Here is a 19,131-nt window from a genome sequence, read left to right on the forward strand (position 1 = left end):
GGACAGCAGGGAAAAAAATGTATCTGGTGTTGTTGTGGTTCTTGAACGCAACTCGTTTCTTCCCTCCTCCCTTCACCTGCAGGAGCGACTGCCAGGGGCAGGCCGATCCCTGGGGAGCACTGAGCCGCTGACGCACCTGCAGCTCGTTGCGTTGATTCGGCAGCTACTTAAACTCCCCTCTCTTTGCCTCCTGTGCCGGATTGTTGTTTCGCCACGGCATCTAGCTCCCATCTGTTGTGATTTCCAGTTTTCGCCTCCTGTTTTCCGTGGTTTCTTCTAGCCTGTGAGTTTGTTCCAGTGCCTCGTCACTGCATTTTCATTTGTACTTTTTCTTGACGGTTTTTTCTTTATGGTAACTTTAGTTCGTAGATTTTCTGTTATTACTTTGCTAGAATTGACTTTTGTTGCTACTTTGCTTGACTCCTTGTCTTGCACCTTTTGTTATTAATAAAGAGCCATATCCTCTACTCTGCATCTGGGTCCAGGCCTCCTTGACTTCCCATAACAGGTGTGCACTACAGTGACCTATAGCGCTTTCCAGAGTGCAAGGTGGTGATTGGTCAGCAGGGATGTTTGCTGGGCATTTTCCAACTGGGGATGTATAGGTCCTAGACGGAATGTAGTTCGTCACTCATGATTCTCTCTGAGTTTCCTCCAAAAACAAAAGTGCAACAGAGCTTTGCACTGAGGTTGCCGACTGTGGCACCATCTTATAAACCCATTTAATGAGGTCTTTTTTGTCCTATTCTTTTAAATGGAGCTCCCAGTGGCAGCTTAATGTTGGGTTTCACAGATCTTTTCTTTTCTGCCAGATCAATGCCGCAGCAGCCGGCAAGATGATTTTCTGGCCCGAGCACCCTCAGTCATCATGAATCAATTTTAACGCTGACTGGCATAAGATGGCTGGCACGACAATCTGAAACACTTAATCAACAGTGAATTCCGTAAAAGCATAACCACATGCACTGGCCCGACTGAGACTTGGCAGCAGCTATGACACGTCATGGCACAAGTTGGAAATGCCAAGTGAAAATCGCACTCATTCTCATCTGGTTCTGTCTTCATGCCCACAAACTCAGGCGACAAATATGCGCCACCAGACCCCTTTCAAAGAATGACTGTGACACCTGGAACAGGCAACTCACGATGCACCACAAGCTCAGGTTCCTCTTGGAAAAGATCCCAGGAAAACATCACTTTGTGCACTGGAACAAGCAGAACAATTAAATCTAATCTGCGTACAGGAACAGAATGTCCCATGTCAGGCTTATCAGAAACATGTAAAACTCCACCAACAATACTTTACCTTTAGATTCTCACTTTTACCTCACTCTCCACTATAGACACAAAACCCTCCCTAATGAAATGCCAGTAAGGGTCGAAACCAGATGCATAAGAGTCTCTCTGAAATAAATGACCCCTTGCAGGAGCGACAATGGGCCAACCCAGCACTATAAGGTTGAGGTTTTTGTTTCAAGAAGTTACAGTCCATTTTGCAGTGTCCCCTCTTATGACAGTAGTTATAGACATGTTCTGAACCTTAAAAATCACCATTTTCCTTATTTTTTTGCCGGACCAGGTTTTCGTTGGGGAACCTGTAACCATGTCTCATCCGAGGCTTGCCAAAATTGCCTGTGGCTGAGTGCATATTTGCCAGCGAGAACAGCTGCCTCAGTTGCTGTTTGCACTTTTTGCTCAATGGCATACGTCGGCTAAAGCCACAGTGCATTTTGAGCTACAATTTTTTGCCCTGAAATTAATGTCTTTATACAAGATGTAATAGCAGTGCTATTAAAAGAGAGGATTTTTATGACCTACCAGTGCAAATATGAAGATGTGTTTTTCAGCTTTTTCAGAATAAAAGTAATTAATCAATTCCCACACCAGACTCTTGTCCATTCCACATGTGTAACATATGTGAGTAAAAATGTAAACCTTCAATTTCCTAAACTGAAAAGGGTAGTCACCAGCATGTACCAGCATGTACATTGACAAATGGTTCTGTTTCATGTCTTATTTTAGCATTCAGTCCAAACAGACATAGGGATGTGCACATTTGGCAAAGAAACACCATTACATTTACAGAAACAGTGCACCTACTCTGCATCCTTATTTTACAAGATACACTAATTTGAAAGTCAAAAAAGTAAAGATTGGTGATCATAAACGGACCTCTGACTTCAAACAAAGCATTCAGTTGTATAATAATTTTTTTACCAATACTTTTTTAAATTTCAAAACATTTTTCAACAAGACACAAAAAGCAAATCTCTAGCATTTCGTAAAGTATCTTATTTATTTATATAAGAGGGTATCTATCTAAAGGATTTCTCCAGTAGCCAGCTGGCTTCTGAACACCTTTACATAAACAATCATCATTGGTCTGAACAATAACCTGTTATTGTTTGAATCCCCCCCTACATGAGCCTGGTCCTGCTCAAGGTTTCTTCCTGTTAAAGGGGAGTTTTTCCTTGCCACTGTTGTTTGTCTGGGGTCAGGCCCTGGGATTCTGGAAAGCGCCTTGAAACAATTTTGATTGTATAAGACGCTATATAAATAAAGATTGATTGATTGATCACCTGGTTTTGTTAAAAAACCATGCAACCAATTGCAGATGTCTTCTGGCTCATCGAATGTTTCATTACAAAAATCCATTTTCTGGGAAGGTAACTTTTATCCTGATATTTAACAGCCCTCTGATGTTGACTCTATAAAACAATCAAAAAAGACAACAGAAAATGATCAGACTGAAGGGTGATAAATACAGAAGCCAGACAAATTCCTCAAACTGCAGACTTTCAATAAACAAGTTGACAGATCATATAGTTGGATCTCTAAGAAGAAGGTAATACTCCAGATGTCTCTGAGGCATTTATAAAAATGTCTCTCATCTCACCACAATGGGCATCTATAAGACAAACAGCTGTAAATGGTTTGGATGCAAAAACAAAAGCCATCAAGCTGGGAGAAAGAGAAGGCTGTTGTATTTGGCCGACTCCTTCATGATCTGTCAACTATAAACTTGGCAACTAAACCTGAAAGGAATGACGTCTTCTGTGCACATGCAAACTCCCAGCCTGACTCAGATGATGTGGTGAACAAGGAGCTGAACGGTGGCTGAATTCCATAGACTTTGATTTGTCATCAACACATTCACTATTAAAGATATATGGAGTATACAACGGACTTATTTTTCCTTTAGGATTTTCTCTCATTATCCTCCAACCATTTTTGTGTCTGGAAAATCAAACAATACCAAAGTCATCCAAGATCATGAGGGCTGCTAAGGTTCCTGTACAAAGTTCTTTATTACATTATTCTTTATTAAACAGTGGTACTAAAGTGGAGGTGGGAATGACATAAAACAAGTTGAGGGGGCTGAAGGGAGTATGGTTACTGGAGGCCGACAAGCAGTTTAGTCTTGCTCTCGACTGGGAAGCAGAATACGATGGTTATCTTCTTCTTCTATTGGGGCATTACTGGGCTGGACTGGTGTGTTAGATGTGACATTAGCAGAAAAGACAACCAAGAACAAAAGAACCTTTAGTTTAGACAGTCCTCCTTGACTACACACCATACAAGAGCCCTGCTATCTATAGATTTGCTATCGAGAATAAATACATGTTGAACAGTTTCTGGTTGAGAACACTGTCTACATTTCCCTGTTGCTTGGATTAATATCTTCTTGACCGCTTTATCCCTGTCAAGGTCAGGGGGAGGGTGCTATCCTATCCCAGCTGCATATGGGTGATATATCCAACTTGGGAAAAAATATTCAAAATGAACTCAATGATGATGCATTTGTCAAAAGATTGTGGAGGCAACAACCAGTTTGACAGAGCAAATACTTGTCAATCATTTTGGATTGTACTCCTGATTTGAGCCACAAAGCGCAACAGTCATCAATTCACGTGATGCAGTTGAGGACATCCCATAAATAAAATAACATTTTGTGGAGTTCCTTGAGATTCAGGAGTCCACTGGAGAATGCCTGTCAACCCTTCTTCTTAAGAGATTTGAAGAGATAAGCACCCCATTTGAAAAGTGAAGAGGACACTCTTGTGATAACTCCATCACATCCATCTTTAAAAAACATGTAACCAAACACTGTAATCCTGATCAAATACAAGCTGGGAGAGTCAAATAACCAGTCTAGTGGCTGTAAAGTACCAGACAGCAAAAGTCAGAGATGCACTTGTAAAGGTCAGGCACAATGCCCCAGACCTTGAAATATTGAAGCGCAATCTCTGGCTGAAGAGGTTGGATCCTACAGCTTCTCAGTCTCTGCTGTGGTATGGCATGATATCCTGACCAACATTCGGGATGTCAGCAGATTATTACAGTCAGAGACAATGCAGAGTGATGTCATAGTTGCCCTTCTTAGGAAAACAGAAGTGTCTCTTTTCAGCTACAGAGACACTGGATGTACTTGTGAGAATTAAGAGAAGGTTCTCCTATGAAGCACCAGACCAGGAATTGTCATTGCCTAAGGAAAATGGAATTTCCCTGGCAGGAAATGTTCAGACTTTGGGTGAAATTGGGAAGATGTTTTGGTGTACTTGTCAACCTCCCTGACCTGTCCAATGAAGAGCTGAGAAAACAATGTGAAACACTGAGATCAGGGTGGCAACCTGGGCTGCAAGCTAATGAGATGAGCCAGATTTGGTATCGTCATTCTTATTTCAGCTCATTATTTACAAAGCAAAAGAGGGCTGCTAATCTATTTGCTGTAAAATTAAATATAAAAATATTAATTCCATTGAAATTTGACATACCGTATTTTCACAACCATAAGGCGCACCGTATTATAGGGTGCACCTTCAATTAACGGCCTATTTTAGAACTATTTTCATACACAGGGCGCACCGTGTTATAAGGCGCATAGCATAGAAACTGCGTAGTGCCTGTGGTTTCATGATGCATTCACTAGATCGCGCTGCGCTAAAAGGAATGTCAATAAAACAGCCAGATAAGTCAGTCAAACTTTATTAATAGAATACAAACTGGCGTTCTCACAACTCTATTCACTCCCAAAATGAATAAACAGCTGTTTTATTATTTTTCCCGAGTGACGTAGTGTTTTCGCGTAACACAGTTCTTTTAATAACGAAAGTGGCCAGCTTTTCTTGGTAGTCTTCAGGCAGTTGCTGCGAAACACTCGTTTGTGTGCGGATGGAGAGGTGGCGTCTTTTCATAAACCGAAAGCACCAAGAAGGACCGCCTCTAAAATCATTTATCTTCAGTTCGTCTGCTAGCGCTGTTGCCTTCATTCGAATAGTGACTGTAGAGACACTTCTACTTGCTGCTCTCTGTTCAACAACCCACTGTTCGAGTTTGTCCTCCAACTGTGGCTATCTTGCTTTGTTTCCTAGGAAGCTCCGTTGAGTCTTCTTTACCTGGCGCAAGTCGTCTTGTTACTTCCTCCACTTCCGCACCATTGATTCGTTCATGTTAAATTCTCTTGTCGCTGCTCTATTTCCGTGTTCAACTGCGTGACTGATAGCCTTCAGTTTGAACTCTGCGTCGTAAGCGTGTCTCTTGCAAGGAGCCATTTTGGGGTCTTTACAGACAGAAATGGTTTGGGACTGGACTAGAATTCCTATTTATCGCTCTTACTGCTGTTACTTCGGCCACGCCTACTGACTACGGTAGCCGCGATTAACCAATATTACCGTAATCCATACAAAAGGCGCACCGGGTTAAAAGGCGCACCGTCAATTTTTTAGAAAATTCTAGGCTTTTAGGTGCGCCTTATAGTTGTGAAAATACGGTACTATTGTTGATTCGCACTTAGTGAACGAGTACTGTAGTAAAATACAGGGAAATTCTACCTTTCAAGGATGGTTGACAACCCTTCAGTAGCAGTACAGTGTATTCAGGAGTGGGCGGAAGAGTACAGGCCCTCGGGAAGGCAGGCATCCAGACACAGTGAGCCCCATCATGGCTGGCTGGTCAAAAGTCGGGCACCCACTACTGAAGAAGCATGAGAACATCAAAGTATGCTACACATCACTTAAAAGAAGACATTTTTGAATATTTTAGCTATTATCATGATACTAAATGTAAAATTGTTGATTTCCTCCTATATGTTGGATCTAGTTCATAATTTGGTTCTGAAAACATAGCACAAGTTCCTGGGCTTTTATTTTAGTACATCCCATTACTGGCAGTGTACATTTGCTTATTAGTTAAATATTTAGGTACAGATTGGGTTCAGTTAGAGATTTGCACCATTGATGACAACACATTATTAAATAAACTAGAACACTGTGGCTTTGTGGGGATGGGGGGGCTTTTTAACAAGCAGGCAAAAGTTTGCACAAAGAGGTGACCACAAATCCGAGTAGCTGGACATTACATGCGGAGTACCACAGGGGTCTGTATTAGCTTTGATATAGCGTTAATTATCAATGATAAAATTGCTGCTAATTGCTAATATTTTCTGCTCTGGGGAGAATCTGCCGCAGATTCTGAAGGTGAAAACAACAGAAATGAGAAACTTACTACAGAAACTGGAAAAGGATAAAGCCATTGACAGACCACAATACTACCGTCTATATCCAGGAGAAACCATCCCTTGCATTTATGGATTGCCCAAGATCCACAAACCAGGGACCCCTCTCAGACCCATAGTAAGCAGCATCAATTCTGTAACCTACAACATTTCCAAATACTTGGCCTCCATCTTGTCGCCCATGGTTGGCAACACCCCACACCACATCAAAAACTCCCAAGACTTTGCTCAAAAAGTCGTTGGACTCACACTACTTCCAGAAGAGACTATGGTATCTTATGATGTCACGTCACTCTTCACGTGCATCCCCACCGCCAGCGCCATAGACACCATCCACAAGCACCTTCTATTGGACAAGAATCTTACAGAAAGAACAACCTTAACACCGGCCCAAATCTGCACCATGCTGGACCTGTGTTTGAACACCACCTATTTCCAGTACAGAGAAGGCTTCTACAGGCAGAAACATGGCTGTGCCATGGGCTCACCAGTATCCCCTATAGTTGCCAATCTATACATGGAGAAGGTGGAATCCCAGGCCCTGACATCCTTCACAGGAACTGCGCCAAGCCACTGGTTCAGGTATGTGGATGACACCTGGGTCAAAATTCAAATACAAGAATTGGAAGCGTTCTCCGATCACCTCAACAAAACAGACGAGCATGTAAAATTCACCCGGGAAGAGGTAAAAGGAAACAGTCTGGCCTTTCTGGACTGCGCAGTCAAGATCACTGAGGACAGAAATCTCACCATCGAAGTCTACAGGAAACCTACACATACCGACCAGTACCTTCAGTTTGACTCTCACCACCCACTGGAACACAAGTTGGGAGTGATCAGAACTCTCCAACACCGGGCCAGAGAAATACCCACCACATCCCAAGGCAGAAAGAAGGAACAGGACCACATTAAGACAGCTCTCAAAACATGTGGCTACCCAGACTGGGCCTTCACCAAAACCTCAAGAAAGCAAGACCTCAGCAAAGGAGAGGAGGAGAGAAACAAACGCCGCAGCGTTTCCATCCCCTACCTGTCTGGAGTCTCGGAGAAGTTTAGGAGGATCCTCCAGAAACACGACATACCGGTTCATTTCAAACCCAGCAACACTCTCAGACAGAGGTTAGTACACCCAAAGGACAAGACACCAAGACCCAAACAAAGTAATGTTGTTTATGCTGTACAGTGCCAGGAGAAATGCAAGGAACTGTACATTGGGGAAACCAAACAACCTCTACACAGAAGAATGGCACAACACAGACGTGCCACCTCTTCGGGTCAGGATTCAGCAGTCCACTTACACTTAAAGGAGAGTGGGCACTCCTTCGAGGACAGCCAAGTACGGATACTGGCCAGAGAAGACCGCTGGTTCGAAAGGGGGGTCAAGGAAGCTATCCATGTTAAATTGGAGAAACCATCCTTAAACAGAGGTGGTGGCCTGAGACACTTCCTATCACCCACATACAATGCAGTCCTCCACTCCTTCCAACAGCAAAACAAACATTCACACCATTCCAAGAGACCCAGTGACTCATCACCATGTGACCCAGCAGACAAAGGGGAGACATCTCAACAGAAACTAGGTGAACGACCCGACCAACGACCCTGCTAACGACTCTCAGGTGACCACCCAGATCATTAGCATGCAAATGGTCCACAGGGGCTATATATTTTCAAGCTCTCTCCCCAGCGATTTCAGAACTGATGAAGCCTTCTGGATAGAAGGCGAAACGTCTTCAAGAGAAGAAACCCAGTCCAGTTGACAGAGAAAACTACCTTGGAAACAGAAATGAGCAAATGAAAACTGGTTTGATAGAAAAGCAAAATCTTTAAAACTGAGCAAAACAAAAGGCGACGCTGTTTGGAAGAAATGAAATGCTCGAGTAGAAGTACAAATAGAAAATACAGACAGAAAGAATAGATGAAAAGAAAATTCTCAATGTCATCCTGGACCATAAAAGCTGCTGGAAGCCCCATGCAAATAACGCATGAGCCCAACTTTACGCTGTAATTCCAGGGCCAATTAGACATTAACTGCACAAAATCATAATTCACTAAACTCTTCACTGTTCGTACTGCATTTATCTTAGATCTGGGGAAGTATCTACGCTTACATCTACAGCTACACGCTAGCGCTCTGCAGCTGAAAACGGAAAATCCAGGACGATAAATAATGCAGAAGATTCAGAGGTCACGCAAACCCAATATTTATCAAATCACAATCACTGAAATTTATGGGTCTGGTCAAGTTTAAAACAGGCCAAATACTGTTCAAAGCGAAAAATAATCTGCTGCCATAAAACATCCAGTGAAGGTTTATAGACAGAGAGGGAGGTTCTAATTCAAACTTAAAAAACACAGGGTCAGAACAACATTGGGAGGTGTGTGTGGATCAAAAATAAATCCAAACGTTTCGCAACATCACTAGTGTGTGAAATATATGTGTATATGTGGATATTTCTGTGGTATGCAGATTTTAGATATTTATATGGCCATTTGTACATCAATGTTATTAGATATAAATCTTACTCCTTCTCCAAACATGTGGGTATACGAGGATTTGTTGGGATTTGTTCAGCAACCTGCTGCCTGTTGATACGCTAGAATTTATTCCACGCAGGTGCTTTGAAGATGACAAAAGGCTGGCTGCTCAGGATAGGCTGCTCCCTACATCCACCTTCACCATTCTATCGACTAAGATGCTATCTACAAGTGAAAGAAGTTGCAATACCTTTGCTGATGTTCTTTTCAGATACGAAACACCAACGTTGATGACAGATGGATGCAGAAAGGATTTTACTCACAGATTTTGATAAAACTCTGTCATATTTATTGACTTTCTTGCTTTTTCTCTGATGTTTTCCAACTGCTCAGTATGAACTCCCGGATTTATGGAATTCCCTGATGAACAAATGGTTTTGTTACTGAAGCGATCATTAGCTGATGGTAACTGCAAATGGGATCAAACACCAGTGTCCCACCACAATAGGACACAGACTGAAGCCTGCCTGCTATTGAGGGAAATTATTCCTGCTTTTTTAGTGGACATTAAAATCTGACAAGGTGCATAACATTTGACACAACCGTGTTGCTGACCTTTCATTTGAATATCGTGGTTGAGACAGTGTATATACATATAGAAATATTAGTGTTCACGCTGCTGATACAGAAAAAATGTCTCGGTCAAAAACAACCAAGCAAACAAACAAACAAAAAAACCAAACAGTCAAATTCAAGATAAAGATATCTACAAACAGGAGTAAACTTTGCTCCCAGCTTACCCCTTACAAAAAGGCCCTGAGCATTTATAGGTAATTACGCAGGCTAAATAAGACCGCTGAAGACATATCTGTTCAAAATACTGAATTTTTCTGCTGGAACATAAAGTGATGCAAGGTGTGAAGCAACAGGTTAAATTATTAATGTAGATTTGGGGTCAGGACTCAAGTGACAAATGAGGAAAAGCAACTAATGCACAGTGACTTTAGCAAATGGAGTTAGTCTTACATCATCGCCTTTGATCAGCTGTCAAATAATATTAACTTTGGAGCGCGGCAGCAACAAAGCGAAGCGTTTTCTCGGAAACCAGTCAACAACCACTATCAAAGCCATTACTGTTGTAGGGATAAGAAGAAACAGGTGCATCTGAAGTCATTATGCATTTGCTGTAATTGAAGCAACTCCTTCTTCCTTGCTGGGGATATATGTCTCGAAAGAATAGCATCACAGTTTATCTCCTTAAAGTTTAATCTCCGGGCTAGAGAGAAATACACATGTGATGTTGGAAGAATGTGTACGTGCTGAGGTTGACAGAAAATGAGGACGGCATCTGAGACGAATCACTGATGATGATGTCATGAATTCCGTCTCACATGAGATTTCTTTTCCCCCTGGTGCTTTGTTGTTGTATTGAAAGAATGAAATGACAGGAAAACCAACTGGACATCCCAGCAGTTTCCAGTGATCAAATATTTGCACCCGTTATTTGGTCCCAAACATCCCAGCCATAAGTATCCTCCAACCCCATCCAACATATGAAAGAGGTCTCCAGGAGCTCTTTTTTAATTGCCCAACATCAGGAGCATCTTGTCTCAGAATGATACAAAAACAAGCCTTTTTTTCTCCTGGTCTATGCCATTGGGCTTAATTTTTATCACAATTTCCCCAATAAATATTGCAAAAACCCTTAAGCTGATCCAAATGAGTGTCGTTAAATTGATGACAGGAATTAATAGGAGACATTATGTCTTTCTCATTTCAGTTGCTATTTAAAGGAGGACATTTAGAAGTGTTTAGAATCAAATTAAAATAGAGACAATAATCTATGGGTTGTCAAGGCAAAAGTTTTACTGTCTTCTTTTATTTTTTTTATTTTAAATTAATCTCAGCCCTTATGCAATAAATCTTTCCCAAATGGCAAAAATATTCTTTTCATCTGCCTGATACTCTTTAGAACACCAATAAAACAAGGCATCTTAACTGACCTCCATAATTTTATCCTGCTGCCCACATGAGCTGGGATATCTGCTTTTCACAAGCTGAGAACTGGGATTCTGACTGTCAAATCAAACGAAAAAGACCAAATTCATCCATGATGGCCACAAGAAACTGTAAAATTAGGGCTGCAAAAATGTGCGCTAATATTATATATGGAATTTTACCCCTGTGAACCCTGTGTGCAATAATGAGCCATTGAAGCTCCATGAAAACCTTCAAGCCTTCATTCGACTGAACAGCAGTGACTTAGGGCGCATAAAATAAAACTTTAAAAAGTCTGTATCTGGTCTTAGAGTGTTTTGGGGGGTCTCAACAAACTAAAGATAAATAATAAACCACTTCACACACTGGTGACACACATGCACACAGGTAGTAAGCAATACCGTATTTTCACGACCATAAGGTGCACTGTATTAAAAGGCGCAGTCTCAGTTATGGTGCTATTTCTGTATTTAAAACATACACAAGGTGCACCATATTATTAGGCGCATGCTGAAACATACAGTAAAAAATGACAACGGAAGTAAAACTGTGAGTTTTTGACACATTTATTGAACAAAATATTCATTCTTCTGCCAAAAAAGAAAACCATCAAAGTTTTCATCTTCTGTATCTGAATTAAACCGCTGCACTATTTCAATGTCCAACATCCCGAATTTTAATCATCTGAATCGGACTCACCGACCGGTTCCGGTTCAGCGTTGATTTTGTGAAAGCTCTTCCAATACATGAAGACGGTATCATAATAGCCCGTGCGTCTGTCCGTTTCGTGGTAACCGGAGAACCACGGTGAATGACGACTTCTCGTGCCCCGTTGTGTGTATCGCCACCGTGCCGGTCCCTTTTTCTCCACTTTGTGGGTCAAAGAGATGTTAAAAGTCAGAGGGATCTCATCCATGTTGGTGATGTGGCTGGGCGTGGTTAACTTGTCGTGGCAGTAGGTGCGGAAGATGGTCACCCTCTCCTGGTTAGGGTTAGGGAAGATGGCCACCCTCTCCTGGTTAGGATTATGGTTAGGGTTAGGGTTAGGGGAAGATGGCCGCCCTCTCCTAGTAATCTGCGGGCAGCTGCTGCGCAACAGTTGTCCTCGCGCGTATGGAGAGATGCCGCCTCCTCATAAAGCGAAAACACTAAGATTGCTTGATGGCCTGCAGTTTAAAGTAAGCCTCATTCATACGCGTCTCGCTTGACCGGCGCCATTTTAGGGGATCCTTATGCGTAGGTGTGCCGCTAATCGATTGGCGGAGCGTTTACCGTAGTGCACCCACCAAAGGCACACAGAAGATTTTGGAACTCAGTCCACACACAAGACGCTCCATATTATAAGGCGCACCATCGATTTTTGAGAAAATCTCAGTGTTTTAGGTGCGCCTTATAGTCGTGAAAATACGGTAATTCTGTAATCTTTTTGCTCAGTAACTGTAGAAATGGCCTTTACATGCACTGTGTAGTGTAGCGCTACTGGATATAGTGTTATATTTTTTGTTATTGTATTTTATTTGACTCTATTATTCTGGTAAAGAATGAGTGTGCGGCTGGTGCATGAACCTCATGGCAGCACAAAAGGTCTTGCACCAGTAACGCGAGTTCAGGGATGTAAATAATCACTACTATACTATACTATATTGGAAGATATATATTTAGGTATATTTATATGAAAATGTATGTAGTATGTATGTGTGAATAGGCACATACAGTATATATTATATTATAAAGATGTTCATGTAGTTTAGGTATACTCTATAGATACTTATACTTTTTACATTCATTACAGTATATATTTTGTGGTACAGATGTGCATAATGTCATTTTATAGACATTAATGCAAAATATATTTTCATAAGACAAATGAGGAGGGCTGGAGCACCAAAGGTTCTTCTTCCTACTTCTTTTTTGAATGTGTATAAATACATTGGGTTTTTTGGGGAGGGGGGGTTATGAAAGGATCGTTTCTCTTATTTTATATGCACATGTTTGATAATGAAATAATTCATTCTTTTAGTGGCAGACGGCAGGGTCAAAGCAGCCGGACAATCCGATGAGGAGCGGGATCAATAAAACCGGGCACAGTCAGAAACTGGCAAACTGGAATCAGGAAACCAGGTCTAACTCTTGGCCGCAGGATCCAAAACTGATCTCAGTTTTTCTCTATCAGATCAAGTTTTTGGAGCCTAGATCCCCTCTAGTCCAAAGGATCCCTATCGGAGATCGGTAGTGCCGCCCTACTGGGAGCTGCACACACCTCTCTCCACACTGGCTCAGGTGTGACTGCACCAAAAAATTGCCACACAGCTGGAGAGGAGTCCAGGTGTGACCAGCAGGCAGGTCTGACTGCAGCTAATCAGGGGAATTTGGCTTATCTGGACCTGCTAGGAACAAACTGACTGTAATATTTAGAATCAGTTTTAGAATTAGTTTTAATCAGCATAAAAATCTTCCTTTTTTCAAATTGTTCCCCAGTGTAATCAGACGAGGCAGGAGAGTCGGGGCCAGAAGAGGTCAGTACTGAGAAGTCAGGCAGAAAAACGTTGGAAAGTCTCACCTGATGTGGAGCTGGTGGGATGAGTGGGATTTCTTTTAGAAATCAAAGATCAAGGCTGCTTGAGGTCCAGTGTACAGTTTCCACTTTAAGTGATGGTTTGGGGAGACAGGTGTCTTCTGTGGGTATTGATGCACTGTCACTCAGGTCCAAGGTCATTTGCAATGTTTTTGAAGATTTTTTTTATTTTTAAGTAAAACAAACCTCAGCCTTTATTCAGCAACTAAAAGTAAACTGCCATCCTTTTGGACTGAGAAATAAAAATAACAGCCTCCCTTCACAGTAACTGTGTGATTATGTTCAGTGTTTCTCTTGTTTTTAACATTCAACATTGATTTCAAGGCTTATTCCAAAAACGTCCGCTGCAAAAATATGTTTTAAAACCTGACCAACTCCCTGAGAGGAACCCCCCTCCCAACTGACACCTTTAAATCCTCACATCTGATGGATGGATGGGGGACCTCTTTTCATGCAGCGGATCTTCTCAGAGCTTGGTTTGCAGTTTTCCCAGATTGCTACTCTGAGATATTTTCAGGCTCCAGCTTTGATCTGAGTGTGGCCAGGGCTCTCGTACCTGGCAGTGGGTATCTTTCTCCACTAAAATCCAAAATGCAGCCAGTGTCTTTGACCGAAACCTCATCCCCCATTGTTGAACTAGAGGCGACGCCAATGAACTGTTCGCCCTCTGATGTGCTGAAGCCCGCGGGTGGTGTTCTACTGCCCCGGTCACACATCCACTCATATTTTTTGGGATGCTGTATCAGGAAATATCTCTGGAAATCTTTTTGAAGGGCAGCGATGTCTGCTTTCATGCAGGGACTCACTGTGTTCTGCAGCTTGTTGTCCTCAATGAATGATTTTAGCTTCTCAAATGAGTCCACATCCCCCCCTTCACTGCAGCCACATCTCAAGTTTTCTGATGAATGATGTGATTTTATCTGCCAGATGTGGGGAGGTGTGTGTTTGTGCCCTGCAACTGCACATTCACATCACTGAGTTTTCAGAAACATGCCGCGGAGGTATGCGAGATTCATGAGGAACTTGTTACGGTTAGATTTGTGGGCGAGATCTCTGCCCCCGTGCTTCACAAAAGATGTTGATTTAATCTCGCAGTTCAAAGACCTGGGACAGCACCTTCCCACGTGACAGTCATCGTGACTGAAGCTGTGAAACAGAACGGCTGTTTGGTCGGAGCCCAAGTCTTTGCCGAAAAAAAGTGGGCTTTGAGAGGTCGCGTTTTAACGTAGTCGACTGTGGTAATGACATCGTTCACCATATCGTTCAGCTCAGGATGCTGTTTAGTGCTTTGCGGTGTATCCTGTAGCGTGTCCACGGCACATTGGGGGGAGACCTCCCCGGTTCTCAGCCATGGCTTGTGGCCCGTCTACGTAGTCCCCATTCCCCTTCAGCCTCTTTCAAGTAAGCGTTAACGATTTTGAACAGTCGTTCCGCCAAGAACTTGTTTGCGGAAATTCTTCCCTCATGTCATCTCATCTGACGTAAGTTCTCAATAAACAGTCTCATTTGCTGGCAGCAGCTTCATCCATCTGCAGAATAAAGAGGCTGTCACGCACCTTTCATTAAGCTGCTCCGGCATGTCCTTTGACACGTCATAAAAGCGCCTGCTGATGGTATTGTTGGACCGAGGAATAGTTCTTGGTAGGCTTGCTGCAGTGTCATTAAGCATAGCAGAAGCATGTCCACAGCACAGGGAAGCATTAGTTGCTAATATTAATATGAGGCCAGTTGAGCATTTGCAAAGGTGAGAAGATGTTTCAGAGGACGTAACCATCGAAAGAGAGGAATGTAGTTTGTTTAGCATCGCGTACTCTAAAATGTGACTTTGTTTTCGTGATTTAACCTGGTTTGTCCATTTCTGAGCATTTAAGACTGATCTAAGTTGGCCACACTCGGTTCTCTTTATGGAGCAATCTGGGAGGTTTGCTGTCACTTTGACCTCACTGTGTAAATGCAGGTAACACAGTCGGGTTCTGGTGTCATGACCTTTTTAAAGAAACTTTGAAACAGTTGTGAAGTTTGGACATGCCTCTGGGTGTGCGTCCCTGTTCCGAATTTGTGGCTATCCACAAGGGGGTGCCACGGGGTTCTATATTAAGTCCCCTCGTTTTTTTTATATCAGTAACCTAGACCTAAATGTGTCAAATGCAATTTTTTTTTCAGGCTATTGGAGTCCTGCAGAACACCCCTGTTGCTGTCAGCACTCATTGCTGCAGCTGAAGCTAAAGCTAATGTTGTTGGCCAGCAATGATCCCCCAGAGTGTGCGCTGGAGGGAAATGTAAAAGAGCCACATGTGGAAAAACTTGTGACGCTCAGAAAATGGGTTTTATTTTATAAACGTGTTTCTTTAATTGTAAAGTGTAGACGCACCACTACGAGGTGTTGTCCAGGATGGGGTGGCCTGCTCTGGCCCCCCAAAAGGAAGGAGACACTTGGACCCACTGCTTGTGAAAGAGCTGATCCTTCATTTTTAGCATCTTAGCAGTGCTCTTAGGAGTAATTCTGAGAAGCTTGATGAATACAGATCCAGATCACTTGTTGCTTTCTGTTCCAAATGTTCTTACTTCACTTGGCACCTTTGCCGTGGAATATGTTGCAGAAGGTTCCTGTTCTGCCTATTTCATTCAACTGTCTTAAACTCTGGTCCTCTGAACATAATCACAGTAAATCTGCTCCTTGTTAGGGAGAATCTGACACTCTGAATTAGATAAATATGACGTTTTCTTAAAAAGGATCACCAACTGCTGAATCAGAACGCTTTATGCAGGTGGTTTCCTTTCATCCTTTCAAGAATTTGTTATATTTTTTGGGAGATGTGCTGTTCCACTGGTAGCAGATTATGAAAAACACAACAATCTTGCAAGTAAAATTGACATTCGTGAGATAGCTCTCACCAATTTTTACTAAAACATGACATCATTGAGCAGGTTAAAATTCCTCATAATAAATGAAGAATTAAGCGAGACTATATGATGGAAAATGTTGCTCTTTGTTACTCTGTAAAGGTTCCTGTCAAGCACTTCTGAAGACTTTGAACTCACACAGTCTTCACTGCGAGGAAACTTCGGTAAAGCAGAACAAAATAACGCTAATTCGAAGAGGCAACGGCAGCAAAACCAGGCAGAACACTGGACCCCCCCCCCCCCCCTTCCCCCCCAACAGGGATAATGCCGACATTAAAGCCACGAGGTAATGGGGACAGGCGGAAACCATTAGAGGAGCAGGCAGACAATCGCAGAAGCAAGAACACACAAGAGCAGGAAGTTAAGGCACCTGAAAACAAGACGCAGCAGAGTTAAACAGGAAACAGGTTGTCAAGACTCACAGATGTGTGTGTGTGTGTGTGTGTGTGTGTGTGTGTCCTATGCTGTACATGTTACCCCACTATACGGTGATTTAATTCTTGATCACTTCATGTTTATTAGAAAAACAGTGTCCTGTTGCCTCTTAATTTTGGGACTGGTTCACTGATATCAATTACACATTCATTTTTCTTCTTGTCTTCCCCTTCATACCTTGGTTTTATACGTTGTCCCGCACTGATCACGTTCCAGCTTTTTCACCGTCTTGTTTGATCCAAGAGCCGGTGAGTTTTTGCCAGAGTGAAAGAGAAAATTGAAATCACAAGTGGCGGAGGCCTAATTCTGTTGGACAGGCGTGCAAGCGAGACGGTCCTTGATGACATCTGCTCACGTCTTTAATCTCTCTGATGTTCAATATAATTGTAGAAAATGTGGATGATAGTGGCCCTCAAAAGGGCTCAGTGGGAATGAAAAGTATATTTCCTCCATCTGCTGTCAGGATGTGGGTCAGAGTCATGCCAATAAAAGAATTCAGATTTCTGGACCTGCAACATCTATTGGTGCCGTGGCTGACCTCCATCCAAGAAGCAGAAAAGCAGGCACCCTATGTAGCATCTGAAAGCAGACAAACTGTCTGAGAAGGACTCTGAATCAAATCCTGGGTGAGCGATCCTACTTGGAAAGGCCTTGAACATGCGACATTTGGGATTGGTAGGGCTTGCGTTCTCATCGTACGCATGATGCCCTGCACTGGTGCGGAACACTCTGCTTCTCCATCCTTGTAGTTGAAGAACAGGGACCAAGTTCAGCTTCCTGCAGGACGAAGACGTCCTCCACTCTGCCTCAGCCTCGCTCTTCCCGCTGGTTGGCTTTTTTGGCCAGCAATGTGGTGTTGATGGTCCAGGAGAGGAACTCACCCCCTCCATCCCATCACAAACTGCACTAGTTCCTGGGAACTACTGGGGGCAGATGTGTTTTGACTTTATGTTGTCAAGACAAACTCAGTTTGACTCATTTTCATCTTGTTTTTCATTGATGATGTATATATAAATATTTAGTTTATTCCATTTCTAAAGATGAGAAGGCCCGGGCCCAGAGCAGAGCCCTGTGGAACTCCATGCCCAACCCCTCCAATGCTTACCTGTTGGAGGTCAGCTTGAGCAGAGGCACCACGAGAGATCTGATGCGAATAATGAACAATGGGCTAAAACCAGCAGCTGCAGATGTGATGTGGTTCTTTCTCTTCCCAGCTTTTACAAACCTGTTTTGAAGAACTCGTCACATGTCGGCCATGTGGGTTTACACACCAGGAGAGAACATAGGCCTGCAGAGAATTTCCGTCGGATACAACACAGGAAGACGTTTCTGTGGTTGAAAGTTCCTTTTTGCCTGCAGCATCAGAGGCAGGTTTGCATCTTAGTTTCTGTGAAGTGTGAGGAAGGTCGTTTTTGGTTCCGTGTCTGTTCCTAATGCGTGTCCTCGCTCTGGACCTCGTGTGATTGAACTCTTCTCTTTATTGTTCTTTGCTGGCTCTTTGGTGCAGCATCACGCGGTTGGGTTGGCATTTAAGACAGGTGTGATTCACCTTTCCAGCTGCTGCTTTAGTGTTGACTTTGACTGAGGGTTTAGTAATTCTAGAGTTTCAGCCATTATTATAGCAATTAATTAGCTATTGTGCTTTGACACTAATAGTGATTAGAGTCATTAATGCTAATAGTGAAAGTAGGACTGGACAAACTGTTTCTCCACCCCACCCCTCTCTTCCTTCTCTCACCCCTTCTCTCATCTCCTCGTCTCCTCTCCTACTCTCTTCTCCTCTCCCCCCTTCCCCTCTCCTCCTCTTTTCTCCTCCCTCCTCTCCTCTCCCCTCTTTCCTCTCTCATCTCCTCTCATTTCCTCTCCTCTCTTATTTCCTCTCCTCTCCCCCCTCCCCTCTCCTCCTCTCTTCTCCTCCCTCCTCTTTCCTCTCCTCTCCCCCTCCCCTCTCCTCTACTCCTCTCTTCTCTCCTCCCTCCTTTTCCTCTCTACTCCTCTCCCCTCCCCTCCCCTCCCCTCCCCTCTCCTCTCCTCTCCTCTCCTCTCCTCTCCTCTCCTCTCCTCTCTCTCCTCTCCTCTCCTCTCCTCCTCTCCTCTCCCTCTCCTCCCTCTCCTCTCCTCTCTCTCCTCTAAACTTCTTCTTCCCCATGACACACTTCTATCACTACCAAACATGGTCAGAAGGGGGCGTTGTACTTCTAGCTTCAAGAATAGGAGCTGACAGTTT

The sequence above is a fragment of the Takifugu rubripes genome, chromosome 19 (genome assembly GCF_901000725.2).
Source record: "Takifugu rubripes chromosome 19, fTakRub1.2, whole genome shotgun sequence".
Lineage (NCBI taxonomy): Eukaryota > Metazoa > Chordata > Actinopteri > Tetraodontiformes > Tetraodontidae > Takifugu > Takifugu rubripes.